The 17,963-nt window shown below is 40.2% G+C and overlaps 1 protein-coding gene across 3 annotated transcripts in view; it reads right to left on the minus strand.

The window, feature by feature from the left end:
- Positions 1 to 17,963, minus strand: part of MYL9 (myosin light chain 9) — an 80,473-nt gene that overhangs the window by 42,711 nt on the left and 19,799 nt on the right. The window contains exon 1 of one of the 3 annotated variants that reach the window (XM_053716869.1): positions 6,533 to 6,615. The exons of 1 other annotated variant lie outside the window; for it this stretch is intronic. The gene's annotated coding sequence lies outside the window, so the exon portion shown is untranslated. Of the gene's footprint in view, positions 1 to 6,532; positions 6,616 to 17,963 lie in introns of those variants that run through there. One more of the 3 variants, XM_053717022.1, reaches the window with a different exon arrangement.

Raw genomic sequence — 17,963 nt, forward strand, 5'->3', positions numbered from 1 at the left:
ATTTGCACCCAGGTTGCTGGCTCCTGGAGGGACGATTTGTTTTACTTGGGATTATATAGAACAAAAATTGTTATTAATATTTCTATGAATAATTTTTATCAGATAGTGTTTATGTGAGTGTAACAGTTTATTTGAATGTGTTTATGTTGTGTTTGGTGCAACTTTTATTTTATACAATTACCTAACCTTTTACACGAGGTCTTCAGGTTGTGATAACCTGGCGCGTTAAATTCGAATGCACACGAGTAAACATGTTTACTTTAAAATTGTAATATGTGTTCAAATAAAACATGCACGCAATATTTCAATATCGCTCTCGTGCTAACGATAGCGCGCCCCTTGAAATCTAACCCAAAATGTTTATGTTAAGCACAAACCCCTGCAATTTACTTTCATTATTTATTTTTCCAATTTTTCCTGTAATTTAACTCTGAATATTGTGTTTTTTCCCCCTGCCCCAGAGAGACTGGAGTGCGTACATAGGAAAAAAGACCCTGCAACATTCTACATACACAATAATTGCTTAAAGGGACAATGTATTTAGATGCTTCTGCAGGAACACCCTTGAAAATTGGCTGGGCTCTCTCACCCCCAACTGTCTTGTTGATTTATTCTGTTGCCTCTTGCTTACATATCTTTTTAATGCCCAATACTGTATTTCATTTTTCTGTTTAGGTGGAGATTTCCACTGGGAAAAGCAGCTGTTTTAGATGACAAAACAAATCTAAATAATCTGTTAACAGTTTAATACACTGGATAATTTGGAACATATTAAAAGGTTGAAATTTTGCAGCACAATGTCCCTTTAATGCAGGAACGAATTTATATCTGTTCCCAAATTGTCACAGTACATGTAATACAATAAATATGCTCAAGAATATTTAAAGCAATACAAATGTTCCTAATAACATTACAATGTAAATGATTTGTATTTATTGTCTTTAGATGTATATACATTGCTAACATCTATGATCCATATAAAAAAATAATTTCTTAAAGGGACAGTCTAGGCCAAAATACACTTTCAGGTTTCACATAGAGCATGTAATTTTAAACAATTTTCCAATTTACTTTTATCACCAATTTTGCTTTGTTCTCTTGGTATTCTTAGTTGAAAGCTTTACCTAGGAGGTTCATATGATAATTTCTTAGACCCCTCTTTTCAGAATACATTTTAACAGTTTTTCACCACTAGAGGGTGTTAGTTCACGTATTTCATATAGATAACACTGTGCTCGTGCACGTGAAGTTATCTGGGAGCAGGCACTGATTGGCTAAACTGCAAGTCTGTCAAAAGAACTGAAATAAAGGGGCAGTTTGCAGAGGCTTAGATACAAGATAATCACAGATGTTAAAAGTATATTATTATAACTGTGTTGGTTATGCAAAACTGGGGAATGGGTAATAAAGGGATTATCTAATCTTTTAAAACAATAAAAATTCTGGTGTAGACTGTCCCTTTAAAATGCCCCTTCAAGTTCAATTGTGCTAACAACATTTTGATTTGTTTTGCTTTCAAAAGAAATGGTTTGAGCAATAGCGAGTGCCTCCCTGCTGTGTTCCATAGATCATCATTAGTCTCTATGACTATGTGACATCTGTGAGCCACTAGCTAATAGACCCAGCAATGTTTAAACGGCCATTACCCATAACATATGTAAATGATATACAGTAAAGAAAAGAAAATTATCATTCATTTTCCCACTCTCCTGCAGACATAGCTGAAAATTGTGTCCCCACCCACTCAGAACTGTGACACTGCAACATGTTACACAGCGAGAGGAAATTTATGTACATCTGTCCTTAACTGGACACAGCAAAAGAGGTAAGTAAAATAAACATAAATTATGCATTTAAAACATTTGTTTTGTATGCAGGTCATATATATGTATATATACAGATCCCCCAAATCTGCAATTACAAAATCCAGACTTTTTATCAATATTTTTTTTTAAGTACATTTTTTTTTTTAAATTGTCATTTTTTCCCCCTGCCAGTGAGCCACAATCTTCTCGGCCTTACGTTTCTGATTACAGTACTGCAATATCTTACGGATGGTACTGTGTATACAAAAGTATTAAACAAAAAGGTATACAATGTGCATGTATAAGCTGCATTATGACATGCAAATTACATATAACATTATCTACAGTTGGTTCCCATCCTCTTTCCAAGCTGTCCTGTTTTACAGATGCAACAATACAAATATTTGGAAAACTAAACTATTCTGAAATTCAAATCTTTTATGGTCCCAAGCAGTTTGGATAAAGGGTTTTATACCTGCAAATATACATACACTATACACACACTTATGTCCCTTTAATTCTAGGACATATTTTCTTCACATGGCTCTGGAATTCAGTTACATCATATTCAGGAATTCTCAATAAGTGCAAAAACAAAGACCTGATTAATTTGTGTACAGAGGACAGCAGAGATGAGAGGACAGTGACAGAGAGAGAGAGAGAGAGAGAGAGAGAGAGAGAGAGAAAGGGTAAAACTTGAGATTTGCAAGAGACAAGGTGTGTGTGTGAGAAGGGAACACTTTGTATCAGGCAGGTGCATGGCACAGGTTTTGTGTGAGTTGGGAAATGTGCAATCCAGTCAGAAATGTATTTGCATTACACATCTCTGTAACTATGTGCATTACACTGCACCAGTCATCTGTTTTGTGAACTGAAAATCTGCTACCCCTGAACCCTTTCACCCCTACATTTGTAGCTTATATTAGGTCTCCCAGGCCACAGATGTACTAACGGGTCTGCACCAGGGATGGTTTATTTGCAATAAAACATTAGGAAAACACAGGAGTTTAAAAAGGTACATGAAACCCAAAATGTTTCTTTCATGATTCAGATAGCGAATACAATTTTAAACAACTTTCTAATTTACTTCTATTATCTAATCTGTTTCATTCTCTTGGTATCATTTGTTAAAGGAGCAGCAATGCACTACTAGTTTCTAACTGAACACATGGGTGAGCCAATCACATTCAATATATATATGCAGCCACCAATCAACAGCTAGAACCCAGTTTCTCTACTGCTCATGAACTTGCCTAGATAAACCTTTCAGCAAATGATAACAAGAGAAGGAAGCAAATTAAATAATAGAAGTAAATTGGAAAGTTGATTAAAATTGTATTCTCTATCTGAATCATGAAAGAAACATTTTTGGTTTCATGTCCCTTTAAAGCCATCAAGTCACAGAACTAATCCTCACAATGTGCTGATCCCTTTATATCCTGATGTCCTAGACACAGGCCTAGTTGTCCTAGGCCATACTACGCCCTGGCACAACAGCACACATGCTCCTCTGTTTCCCAAGGAAAGCCTTAGAAATGCTAAAAGGCTCCTAACTGCCTTATCACTTTCTGCATACTGACATTTTCAATTCTTTCAAATGAGGGAGTTGTATAGGAGTAAGAAAGGCAGATGGATTTACCCTTAAAACAAGACAATCAGTAGGGTGATTCACTAAGAAGTGGTGAGCTACAACATCTTTATGATACAGATTAATAGTAAACCCTGAGTGGAAGAACTTTCATACCAATCAGGGGGGCGACAAATATTTAACACAAAAGGTTATACTATCTAACGTGTAAACTTCTCTTCTCATTAAAGCCAAAATCTTAAAGGGACACTGAACCCAAAATGTGTTCATTTGTAATTCAGAAAGAGCATGCAATTTAAAGCAACTTTCTAATTTACTCCTATTATCAATTTTTCTTTGTTCTCTTGCTATATTTTTTTGAAAAAGAAGGCATCTAAGCTTTTTTTTTGGTTTCAGTACTCTGGGCAGTACTTTTTTATTGGTGGATGAATTTATCCACCAATCAGCAAGGACAACCTAGGTTGTTCACCAAAAATGGGCCGGCATCTAAACTTACATTCTTGCATTTCAAATAAAGATACCAAGAGAATGCAGAACATTTGATAATAGGAGTAAATTCGAAATTTGCATAAAATTTCATGCTCAATCTGAATCACGAAATTACATTTTTGGGTACAGTGTCCCTTTAAGGTCTGTCATCAAAACAGTAAAATACGCAACGGTCGCCTTTTCGAAAGTTCCCACAATTACTATTGGTACATTTATTTGTAATCTGCTTACAGATTCTGCAGTGCTATACAGGGGGTACAAAGCTGACATGGACGGCAGGCTGGGGCAGAAGGGTTACAGGCCATAATGGCAGGATACCACTTGCTAGCACTACTCCCATTTTACTTATGAAGTGACCATCTATTTATGCACCATCCATTAATCGGTTTTAGTGTATTAACAGAAGAGGACCTGCTATAGCATTGAAGACTGTGGGTATGTGATTGGATATCTTTGGTTTGTAATAAAGCATTTGACCAATTAGAAGCATTCTTTGGGTATATGTATGTTACAGGTAGAAACCCCTTTATCCAAACTGCTTGGGACCGGAAAAGGTTTGAATTGTGGAATATTTGCATCTGTAAAATACCGGTAAGTCAGTTTGGAGAGAGGATGGAACCAAGTGTAAACAACATCTCATGTCATTTAGGCAATAATTACATGTCACAATACAGCTTATACATGTAAGCTAAAAGGTTTTATATCATTTTTAATACTTTTGGATATATAGTACCCTGAGAAAGATAGTACAGTACTGTAATCAGATAGCTAATTGTTGCTTTAAGCCCTTCCCACCATTAGGACATTCCATGCCGCCCTAACTGCGATGGGCTTTAGCGCCGTTAGGACAGCATGGAACGTCCTAGCTGTTTGGCTATACTGAAGCCATAGGCACTTCCTAAATGGGATCACAGGCTGGAGGGGGTGCCTAGCATCACAGGCACCCCCCTAACACAATCCCATCATTGAAATCACGTGATCGCTGGAACGATTTTGTGATTTAAATTTTTACTTATTTGTCTACATCGAAACAAAGTTGCTATTTAAACAAATAAGTACCATCAGGAAAGGGTTAAATAAATATAGACTTATTTGCATTTTAGAACACAAGAAAAACAAACAAATCAAAGTAATAGGGAAAATAGAAGAATAAGTTTAGATTTTGGAATTCCGGATTTTGGGATTTGTACCTGTATTAACAGTTGTTCCACACACCTCAAGTTTTCCAGGAGAACAGAATTGTTGAGACAATGAGGCATATGTATCAAGCTCCGAATGGAGCTTGATGCCCCGTGTTTCTAGCGAGTCATCAGACTCGCCAGAAACAGCAGTTATGAAGCAGCGGTCACAAAGACCGCTGCTCCATAACCTGTCCGCCTGCTCTGAGCAGGCGGACACACATCGCCACAATACAACCCGATCGAGTACGATCGGGTTGATTGACACCCCCCTGCTGGCGGCCTATTGACCGCGATTCTGCAGGGGGCGGCGTTACACCAGCAGCTCTTGTGAGTTGCTGGTGCAATGATGAATACGGCGAGCGTATTGCTCGCCGTATTCAGTGAGGTCTGGCGGACTTTCATAACTAGAGGCCAATAGATGTTATATAAATTAATTCTATTGCATTGTAAACGCCTGACATAATATATATTACAATGCAAATTTCAAATAAAAAGAGAGAAAATGGTTTCTTTAATCGCACTTTAAGAGATTTTGCCCTTCTAAGGAGAGTGGAAAAAAGAGCAATTTTTACAGATTCAGACATCAATAACATTAATATTTTTGTTTTTTTAATTATAAGTGCCAAAAAAGCAAAGAAAAACAACAGAACAACATGCTATATTTGTGTTATACATGCTGATTTCTAGAAATTAAAAATTTATATTTTTTTTAACTTTGGATTTAGAGGTTCCAAGGCTATACTGAACCCTAGAACACATCACAAAAACAAAGATGTAAATGGTAGCATGTATTAAAACTTTCAGAATATCTGGGTAATATTATTCCAGCACGTGACGCTTCTGGATGTCAGTCGAGAGTACTTTAGTAAATCAGCTGCATAGAATAACCTAGGAACTGGTAAAGTTGAAGAGAGGGTTTTTAGTAAATTTTGGCCAGCTTTTTGGAATAACATAACTGAAAACTACAAGCATATAGGGTTTATATATATAAATAAATAATGTTTGGTGATGCAAGAAAAGTTTTATGCTGAAATAAAAGCATAATTAGAGAGAAAATAAACTGGAGACTAGTAAAAAAATGGCTTGACCCATCTAGGTTTAGTGTGTCCATATTCATTTTTCATAAACCTTATCCGCTTGATAATGAGGAACCTCCACACAGCAGAGAGATAGACAGATATGAATCACTTCTCTGTATCCTCCATATTTTTTTTGCTCCGATTCCTCCATATTTCTGCTCTGCCCCTTAATTTGATTGAGAAGTATTTCTACCCTTAAGATGGCCAGACAACTTAATAACTACTTAAGAGATATATTTCAGGAATGGGCTTACAGAAGAGATGGTACACACAAGTAGTATTGAAGAAAGTTATTTGAACAGGCAGATACAGAATACATTACAAGATATGTGGATGCCTGTAAAGGAAGAGCAGAATTTGAGAGAAATGTGAGCATGAAATCCCCCTTACCTGTTCAGAAGTAAGACTGCACCACTAACCTTTCTGCTGCTGTTTGGAGCACAGGGAAAGTCTGCATTCACTCGCCCTGGGTCCTAAAAAGCAGATGAGGAGATCAGCCAATGAGGGCTTGGTGTCCCCCCCCCCCCTCCCCAGCTTTCCCTCCCGCCTGGGATTTAGCCATACAAGGAGAAGGAATTTGAGGAGGATGCAAGATCTGTGGGACTCTGTCCTCAAACCAAACACAGGATATTCTGCCTTATATAGTTTTTAGCTGCAGTGTTTGACAGTATGCACAGCACCCCTCTATACAAGGTTGTGAGGACTGGGGGAAAATTGAATTGTACCTTATAAGGGGTCTATGGGTAAATACTGATATATAGAGAAAACAAGAAGCAAATACAATAGTAAAAGAAGGATACAACTTCTTTGAACAGCTGTATACAGAGGAGTAGATAGGGTAGGGCTGTCAAGTATTGAGGAGCTATGCTCCGCTTTCCTTTTAAACACATTTAAAAAATAAGTTAAACAAGCAATATGTTCTTCAGTCTACGTGTTGCTCATGCCTGCACAAGTGGTGCCACAAATGTATTTACACATAGACTCAAAACACATATGTGAGTTCCTTACAGAGATAACACAAATCAGCCAGCTGTAAAGATAAAGTTCTTCACCAATATCAGCTGTCAGGTACATGAAGCGCAATGAGGTTTGCAAAGGAGAGTGGTAGAGTAATAGTGAGCGACACAGCCACACGCTTCACTACAACATCACACAAGCAATGTGCTTCGGATCAGAAGTATTGGGGTGATTTGCAGCCAAAGTAAATGTATTGCAAATATAATTGTGGTTAAAGGGACATGAAACGCAACATTTTACTTTTATGATTAAGATAGAGTGAGCATACAGTTTTAAACAAGTTTCCAATTTACTCGGTTTCGCAGATCCAGTCAAGTGCACCTTACAGGCCAGACTTGTATGCAATCTGAACTAGCGCACAGGAGAAATAATCAGCTGATCAGTAACCATGGTCATCAACTGTCTCTTTAAGACACAAACATACAATTTGGGACAGAGCAAGCCAGAATTGTGCCCCAAACCTTAGGTGAGATAATCATGAGATACATTATGATTAAGATGGTATTGTGTTCCTTCAACAACTGCGTGTAGAGGCAGAGAACATTTATATATATAAAAAAAATAAGAATAAAAAAAGAGGATTGTATAGGATTCCATTAAAGGGACATTAAACACTAAATACAGGGAGTGCAGAATTATTAGGCAAATGAGTATTTTGACCACATCATCCTCTTTATGCATGTTGTCTTACTCCAAGCTGTATAGGCTCGAAAGCCTACTACCAATTAAGCATATTAGGTGATGTGCATCTCTGTAATGAGAAGGGGTGTGGTCTAATGACATCAACACCCTATATCAGGTGTGCATAATTATTAGGCAATTTCCTTTCCTTTGGCAAAATGGGTCAAAAGAAGGACTTGACAGGCTCAGAAAAGTCAAAAATAGTGAGATATCTTGCAGAGGGATGCAGCACTCTTAAAATTGCAAAGCTTCTGAAGCGTGATCATCGAACAATCAAGTGTTTCATTCAAAATAGTCAACAGGGTCGCAAGAAGCGTGTGGAAAAACCAAGGCGCAAAATAACTGCCCATGAACTGAGAAAAGTCAAGCGTGCAGCTGCCAAGATGCCACTTGCCACCAGTTTGGCCATATTTCAGAGCTGCAACATCACTGGAGTGCCCAAAAGCACAAGGTGTGCAATACTCAGAGACATGGCCAAGGTAAGAAAGGCTGAAAGAGACCACCACTGAACAAGACACACAAGCTGAAACGTCAAGACTGGGCCAAGAAATATCTCAAGACTGATTTTTCTAAGGTTTTATGGATTGATGAAATGAGAGTGAGTCTTGATGGGCCAGATGGATGGGCCCGTGGCTGGATTGGTAAAGGGCAGAGAGCTCCAGTCCGACTCAGACGCCAGCAAGGTGGAGGTGGAGTACTGGTTTGGGCTGGTATCATCAAAGATGAGCTTGTGGGGCCTTTTCGGGTTGAGGATGGAGTCAAGCTCAACTCCCAGTCCTACTGCCAGTTTCTGGAAGACACCTTCTTCAAGCAGTGGTACAGGAAGAAGTCTGCATCCTTCAAGAAAAACATGATTTTCATGCAGGACAATGCTCCATCACACGCGTCCAAGTACTCCACAGCGTGGCTGGCAAGAAAGGGTATAAAAGAAGAAAATCTAATGACATGGCCTCCTTGTTCACCTGATCTGAACCCCATTGAGAACCTGTGGTCCATCATCAAATGTGAGATTTACAAGGAGGGAAAACAGTACACCTCTCTGAACAGTGTCTGGGAGGCTGTGGTTGCTGCTGCACGCAATGTTGATGGTGAACAGATCAAAACACTGACAGAATCCATGGATGGCAGGCTTTTGAGTGTCCTTGCAAAGAAAGGTGGCTATATTGGTCACTGATTTGTTTTTGTTTTGTTTTTGAATGTCAGAAATGTATATTTGTGAATGTTGAGATGTTATATTGGTTTCACTGGTAAAAATAAATAATTGAAATGGGTATAAAACATAATTTATGCTTACCTGATAAATTCCTTTCTTCTGTAGTGTGATCAGTCCACGGGTCATCATTACTTCTGGGATATTACTCCTCCCCAACAGGAAGTGCAAGAGGATTCACCCAGCAGAGCTGCATATAGCTCCTCCCCTCTACGTCACTCCCAGTCATTCGACCAAGGACCAACGAGAAAGGAAAAGCCAAGGGTGAAGTGGTGACTGGAGTATAAATTAAAAAATATTTACCTGCCTTAAAAACAGGGCGGGCCGTGGACTGATCACACTACAGAAGAAAGGAATTTATCAGGTAAGCATAAATTATGTTTTCTTCTGTTAAGTGTGATCAGTCCACGGGTCATCATTACTTCTGGGATACCAATACCAAAGCAAAAGTACACGGATGACGGGAGGGATAGGCAGGCTCTTTATACAGAAGGAACCACTGCCTGAAGAACCTTTCTCCCAAAAATAGCCTCCGATGAAGCAAAAGTGTCAAATTTGTAAAATTTGGAAAAAGTATGAAGCGAAGACCAAGTTGCAGCCTTGCAAATCTGTTCAACAGAGGCCTCATTCTTGAAGGCCCAAGTGGAAGCCACAGCTCTAGTAGAATGAGCTGTAATTCTTTCAGGAGGCTGCTGTCCAGCAGTCTCATAAGCTAAACGAATTATGCTACGAAGCCAAAAAGAAAGAGAGGTAGCGGAAGCTTTTTGACCTCTCCTCTGCCCAGAGTAAATGACAAACAGAGAAGACGTTTGTCGAAATTCCTTAGTTGCCTGTAAGTAAAATTTTAGAGCACGGACTACATCCAGGTTGTGCAGTAGACGTTCCTTCTTTGAAGAAGGATTTGGGCATAAAGAAGGAACAACAATCTCTTGATTGATATTCCTGTTAGTAACTACCTTAGGTAAGAACCCAGGTTTAGTACGCAGGACTACCTTATCCGAATGAAAAATCAAATAAGGAGAATCACAATGTAAGGCTGATAATTCAGAGACTCTTCGAGCCGAGGAAATAGCCATTAAAAATAGAACTTTCCAAGATAACAACTTTATATCAATGGAATGAAGGGGTTCAAACGGAACGCCCTGTAAAACATTAAGAACAAGGTTTAAACTCCATGGTGGAGCAACAGTTTTAAACACAGGCTTAATTCTGGCCAAAGCCTGACAAAAAGCCTGGACGTCAGGAACTTCTGACAGACGTTTGTGTAACAGAATGGACAGAGCTGAGATCTGTCCCTTTAATGAACTAGCAGATAAACCCTTTTCTAAACCTTCTTGTAGAAAAGACAATATCCTAGGAATCCTAACCTTACTCCAAGAGTAACCTTTGGATTCACACCAATATAGGTATTTACGCCATATCTTATGGTAAATCTTTCTGGTAACAGGTTTCCTAGCCTGTATTAAGGTATCAATAACTGACTCAGAAAATCCACGTCTTGATAAAATCAAGCGTTCAATTTCCAAGCAGTCAGCTTCAGAGAAGTTAGATTTTGATGTTTGAAGGGACCCTGTATCAGAAGGTCCTGTTTCAGAGGTAGAGACCAAGGTGGACAGAATGACATGTCCACCAGGTCTGCATACCAAGTCCTGCGTGGCCACGCAGGTGCTATTAGAATCACTGATGCTCTCTCTTGTTTGATTCTGGCAATCAATCGAGGAAGCAACGGGAAGGGTGGAAACACGTAAGCCATCCTGAAGTCCCAAGGTGCTGTCAGAGCATCTATCAGGACTGCTCCTGGATCCCTGGATCTGGACCCGTAACGATGAAGCTTGGCGTTCTGTCGAGACGCCATGAGATCTATCTCTGGTTTGCCCCAACGTCGAAGTATTTGGGCAAAGACCTCCGGATGAAGTTCCCACTCCCCCGGATGAATAGTCTGACGATTTAAGAAATCCGCCTCCCAGTTCTCCACTCCCGGGATGTGGATTGCTGACAGGTGGCAAGAGTGAGACTCTGCCCAGCAAATTATCTTTGATACTTCCATCATAGCTAGGGAGCTTCTTGTCCCTCCCTGATGGTTGATGTAAGCTACAGTCGTGATGTTGTCCGACTGAAACCTGATGAACCCCCGAGTTGTCAACTGGGGCCAAGCCAAGAGGGCATTGAGAACTGCTCTCAATTCCAGAATGTTTATTGGCAGGAGACTCTCCTCCTGACTCCATTGTCCCTGAGCCTTCAGAGAATTCCAGACGGCACCCCAACCTAGAAGGCTGGCGTCTGTTGTTACAATTGTCCAGTCTGGTCTGCTGAATGGCATCCCCCTGGACAGATGTGGCCGAGAAAGCCACCATAGAAGAGAATTTCTGGTCTCTTGATCCAGATTCAGAGAAGGGGATAAGTCTGAGTAATCCCCATTCCACTGACTTAGCATGCACAGTTGCAGTGGTCTGAGGTGTAAGCGTGCAAAGGGTACTATGTCCATTGCCGCTACCATTAAGCCGATTACCTCCATGCATTGAGCCACTGACGGGTGTTGAATGGAATGAAGGGTGCGGCAAGCACTTTGAAGTCTTGTTAGCCTGTCCTCTGTCAGGTAAATCTTCATTTCTACAGAATCTATAAGAGTCCCCAGGAAGGGAACTCTTGCGAGTGGAACGAGTGAACTTTTCTTTTCGTTCACCTTCCATCCATGTGACCTTAGAAATGCCAGCACTAACTCTGTATGAGACTTGGCAGTTTGAAAGCTTGAAGCTTGTATCAGAATGTCGTCTAGGTATGGAGCTACCGAGATTCCCCGCGGTCTTAGTACCGCCAGAAGAGCACCCAGAACCTTTGTGAAGATTCTTGGAGCTGTAGCCAATCCGAATGGAAGAGCCACAAACTGGTAATGCCTGTCTAGGAAGGCAAACCTTAGGTACCGATAATGATCTTTGTGAATCGGTATGTGAAGGTAAGCATCTTTTAAATCTACAGTGGTCATGTATTGACCCTCTTGGATCATAGGTAAAATTGTCCTAATTTGTTTAGGATCTTTAAGTCCAGGATTGGTCTGAAAGTTCCCTCTTTTTTGGGAACCACAAACAGATTTGAGTAAAACCCCTGTCCCTGTTCCGATCATGGAACTGGATGGATCACTCCCATTAACAAGAGCTCTTGTACGCAGCGTAGAAACGCCTCTTTCTTTGTCTGGATTGTTGACAATCTTGACAGATGAAATCTCTCTCTTGGAGGAGAGTATTTGAAGTCCAGAAGGTATCCCTGAGATATTATCTCTAGCGCCCAGGGATCCTGAACATCTCTTGCCCAAGCCTGGGCGAAGAGAGAAAGTCTGCCCCCCACTAGATCCGATCCCGGATCGGGGGCCCTCAATTCATGCTGTTTTAGGGGCAGCAGCAGGTTTCCTAGTCTGCTTGCCCTTGTTCCAGGACTGGTTAGGTTTCCAGCCTTGTCTGTAGCGAGCAACAGCTCCTTCCTGTTTTGGTGCAGAGGAAGTTGATGCTGCTCCTGCTTTGAAATTACGAAAATTAGACTGTCTAGTCTTGGCTTTGGCTTTGTCCTGAGGCAGGGCATGGCCTTTACCTCCTGTAATGTCAGCGATAATCTCTTTCAACCCGGGCCCGAATAAGGTCTGCCCTTTGAAAGGTATATTAAGCAATTTAGACTTAGAAGTAACATCAGCTGACCAGGATTTTAGCCACAGCGCCCTGCGTGCCTGAATGGCGAATCCTGAATTCTTCGCCGTAAGTTTAGTAAGATGTACTACGGCCTCCGAAATGAATGAATTAGCTAGTTTAAGGACTCTAAGCCTGTCCGTAATGTCGTCCAGAGTAGCTGAACCAATGTTCTCTTCCAGAGACTCAATCCAGAATGCCGCTGCAGCCGTGATCGGCGCAATGCAGGCAAGGGGTTGCAATATAAAACCTTGTTGAACAAACATTTTCTTAAGGTAACCCTCTAACTTTTTATCCATTGGATCTGAAAAAGCACAGCTATCCTCCACCGGGATAGTGGTACGCTTAGCTAAGGTAGAAACTGCTCCCTCCACCTTAGGGACCGTTTGCCATAAGTTGTGGTGGCGTCTATTGGAAACATTTTTCTAAATATCGGAGGGGGTGAGAACGGCACACCGGGTCTATCCCACTCCTTAGTAACAATTTCAGTAAGTCTCTTAGGTATAGGAAAAACCTCAGTACTCGTCGGTACCGCAAAATATTTATCCAACCTACACATTTTCTCTGGTATTGCAACTGTGTTACAATCATTCAGAGCCACTAACACCTCCCCTAGTAATACACGGAGGTTTTCCAGTTTAAATTTAAAATTTGAAATATCTGAATCCAGTCTGTTTGGATCAGAACCGTCACCCACAGAATGAAGTTCTCCGTCCTCATGTTCTGCCACCTGTGACGCAGTGTCTGACATGGCCCTAATATTATCAGCGCACTCTGTTCTCACCCCAGAGTGATCACGCTTACCTCTTAGTTCTGGTAATTTAGCCAAAACCTCAGTCATAACAGTAGCCATATCCTGTAATGTGATTTGTAATGGCCGCCCAGATGTACTCGGCGCTACAATATCACGCACCTCCCTCTGAGCGGGAGATGTAGGTACTGACACGTGAGGCGAGTTAGTCGGCATAACTCTCCCCTCGTTGTTTGGTGAAATTTGTTCAATTTGTACAGATTGACTTTTATTTAAAGTAGCATCAATACAGTTAGTACATAAATTTCTATTGGGCTCCACTTTGGCATTGCAACAAATGACACAGGTATCATCCTCTGAATCAGACATGTTTAAACTTGCAACTTGGAAATACAATTCAATTAGAATAATATTAAAATGTACTGTGCCTTTAAGAAGCACAGAAGATCTATGACAGTTGAAAATTAATAAATTGAAACAGTTATAGCCTCAATCCTTGTAAACAACACAACTTTAGCAAAGGTTTAATCCCATTAGCAAAGATAACAAATTCTGAAAGCAGGAAACAAATTACAGAATAAACGTTTTTTTATCTCAGTCAAACTATAATTCTCACAGCTCTGCTGAGAGAAATTACCTCCCTCAAAATAAGTTTTGAAGACCCCTGAGCTCTGTAGAGATGAACCGGATCATGCAGGGAATACAATGAGTTGCTGACTGAAATATTTGATGCATAGAAAAAGCGCCAAAAAACGGCCACTCCCCCTCACACACAGCAGTGAGGGAGAACAGAAACTGTCAGAAAAACAGATTAAGCAACTGCCAAGTGGAAAAATAGTGCCCAAACATTTATTCACACAGTACCTCAGCAAATGAAAACGATTTTACATTCCAGCAAAAACGTTAAACATAATCTCTAGTTATTAAACAGCTTTATGTATTTCTTACAGTGTAATTCTAGTGAAGTACCATTCCCCAGAATACTGAAGTGTAAAGTATACATACATGACATTATATCGGTATGGCAGGATTTTCTCATCAATTCCATTGTCAGAAAATAAAAACTGCTACATACCTCTATGCAGATTCATCTGCCCGCTGTCCCCTGATCTGAAGTTTACCTCACTCCTCAGATGGCCGAGAACAGCAATATGATCTTAACTACTCCGGCTAAAATCATAGCAAAACTCTGGTAGATTCTTCTTCAAACTCTGCCAGAGAGGTAATAACACACTCCGGTGCTATTTTAAAATAACAAACTTTTGATTGAAGATATAAAACTAAGTATAATCACCATAGTCCTCTCACACATCCTATCTAGTCGTTGGGTGCAAGAGAATGACTGGGAGTGACGTAGAGGGGAGGAGCTATATGCAGCTCTGCTGGGTGAATCCTCTTGCACTTCCTGTTGGGGAGGAGTAATATCCCAGAAGTAATGATGACCCGTGGACTGATCACACTTAACAGAAGAAATGTGTTTTTTGTTAAGTTGCCTAATAATTATGCACAGTAATAGTCACCTGCACACACAGATATCCCCCTAAAATAGCTATAACAAAAAACAAACTAAAAACTACTTCCAAAACTATTCAGCTTTGATATTAATGAGTTTTTTGGGTTCATTGAGAACATGGTTGTTGTTCAATAATAAAATTAATCCTCAAAAATACAATTTGCCTAATAATTCTGCACTCCCTGTAAATACTAGCCAGAATGATGCATTCAAAGTAAAGATGATAATAATATGCATGTGTTTTTTTAATTATATTAATTGTTTCAGTATTGAAAAATAAGTGTAATGTTGTAGTGCCCATAAGGAAACCACCTGATGAAGCGGAGTAATCCTTGAAACACATATGGTGATTTGAGAATTTGACGGCCGGTCATCCTACCTGTGTGCAGATTCTGATTCAGCTTGTGCTGCCGTCTTGACGCTTTATGTGAACTGTTTCTGCTAATTCAGTGCAAGTGTCCGTTTATTTATCAGCATTGATTTTATTGTAGCTTATTATATTTGATTTTAATTAAATCCTATTTTATAAACTTTACCATATTTGGTGTACATTAGTCTTTTTACCTATTATACATAACTGCCTTTATTCAGCGCAGTCTTTTATTCCCTGTTTTATAACCACAAGGAAATAATGTGTAACCCAGGAATAATTCTCTGCCAATTAGGGACAGTTATTAGGGCTGCTAGGTATTTAGTATTCAGCTGGACAGTCTAGTATTTTCCAGTAAAATCTATAAAAAAAAAAAAATGCCTCTTATGCCTCTATGTATTATAAATATGGGCCAGAAACATGTTACACCCCACATACACTACTGTGTGTTAGTGACAGCCAAGGAGGATAAAAAAGTCACTGTATTGTGCGTTACTGGAAGTCATGAGGGGTGGTAAAACACTGCTATGTGTGTTACATGTAGCAACTGTGGTCAAATCCATGCTTTTAGGATTTTCTAATGCTAACCATGAGGGGATAAAAACACTGCTCTAAGTGCCCAGCCCGGAATTACGGAGTAAAGCTGGCAACCCTAACAGTTATAAATAGTACAGGTAAAAAAAAAAGGCAGAATAAAGAATAAAAGTATATTGCATTTTTTGTAATACAAAACAAAATATTTTATATTCAAATCTCTAAGTGTTTATTGTCTCTATAAAAGGGGTTTCCACTCTTTTGAACAAATACATATGCTGTAAGGCATTATTATATATGATAAAGATGTGTGTTTAAGGCTGAAACAACTAATCACTAAGATTACTCAAAAAATATTTGTCAACGACTCATTATCAATTAGATGGTCTGATTAGTTGGTCGGTTACACGGTACCAGCTGTGTGTGGATGGATAGAGATCATTCCTTACTGTTGGGAAATACAACACCTGGCCACCAGGAGGAGGCAAAGACACCTCAGACAAAGGCTTAAATATCCCCCCACTTCCCCTATCCCCCAGTCATTCTGCCAAGGGAACAAGCAAGGAGAAACATCAGGGTATAAAGGTGCCAGAAGAAATAATATAAAAAGGAAGCCGCCCATCAAACAATAAATTACGGTCGGGGTCGTGGACTCTCCCTGCCAGGAAGGAAAATAATTTATCTGGTAAGCATAAATTATGTTTTCCTTCCATAAGGCAGGGAGAGTCCACAACTGTATTCCTTACTGTTGGGAAAGTTATACCCAAGCTCCAGAGGACACTGAATGAATAACGGCGGAAGGGAACAAACAAAAAAAGAGGCGGACCCTATTCTGAGGGCACCACAGTCTGCAAAACTTTTCTCCCGAAAGCTGCTTCGTAAAAGTGTAAAATTAAGAAAAAGGACCAGGTAGCCGCCTTACAAATCTGATCCATAGAGGCTTGGTTCATAAAAGCCCAGGAGGAAGCCACTGCTCTAGTGGAATGAGCCGTTATCCTCTCAGGAGGCTGTTGCCCCGCTGTCTCATAAGCTAAGCAGATGACACTCCTCAACCAGAAAGATAGGGAAGCCGTAGTAGCCTTCTGCCCCTTACGCTTCCCGTATAGATGACAAAGAGGAAGATTGTCGGAATTTCTTAGTAGCCTGAAGATAGAACTTCAAGGCACGAACCACATCCAGATTGTGAAGCAAGTGTTCCTTTGCTGAAGGAGGATTAGGACACAAGGAAGGAACAACAATTTCTTGATTAATGTTAAGGTCCGACGCCACCTTAGAAAGGAACCCTAATTTAGTGCATAAAACCGCATTACAAGCATGGAAAAAAAGATAATGAGTTCACATTGTAAAGCAGAAATCACAGAAATTCTGCGCGCAGAGGCAATAGCCAGCAAAAAAAGAACCTTCCAAGATAACAATTTTATGTCAACAGTATGCTTAGGCTCAAACGGAGCCTGCTGAAAAACACTAAGAACCAGATTGAGGCTCCAATATCTAAACACAGGTCTGATCCTAGTCAGAGCCTTAACAAAAGGACTGCACATCTGGAAGATCAGCCAATCTCTTGTGCAGTAACACTGAAGAGCAGATAGACCCTTCTCCAGTCCATCCTGGAGAAAAGATAAAATTCTGGCAACCTTAACCTTATGCCAGGAAAAGCCATGCTCTTCACACCAGTACAAGTAAGTCCTCCACACTTTATGGTAGATACGACGAGTAACTGGCTTATGAGCTTGAACCAGAGTGTCGATAACACTTTTTAGAGAATCCTCTCTTGGCTAAGACTAAGCGTTCAATCTCCACGCAGTCAGCCTCAGAGAATCTAGATTTTGATGAACGAAGGGAACCTGTATCAGCAGATCTCTGCGACAAGGTAACCTCCACTGAGGACATCCCCACCAGATCCGCAACCCACGTCCTTCGCAGCTACGATGGAGCAATCAGAATCACTGATTCTCGCTCCTGCTTGATGTGAGCCACCACATGAGGGAGAAGTGGTAATGGAGGAAAAATATATACAAGTCTGAACCTCAATGGTATTGATAGCGCATCTATCAATTCCGCCTGAGGCTCT

Source organism: Bombina bombina, chromosome 1 (genome assembly GCF_027579735.1).
Source record: "Bombina bombina isolate aBomBom1 chromosome 1, aBomBom1.pri, whole genome shotgun sequence".
Lineage (NCBI taxonomy): Eukaryota > Metazoa > Chordata > Amphibia > Anura > Bombinatoridae > Bombina > Bombina bombina.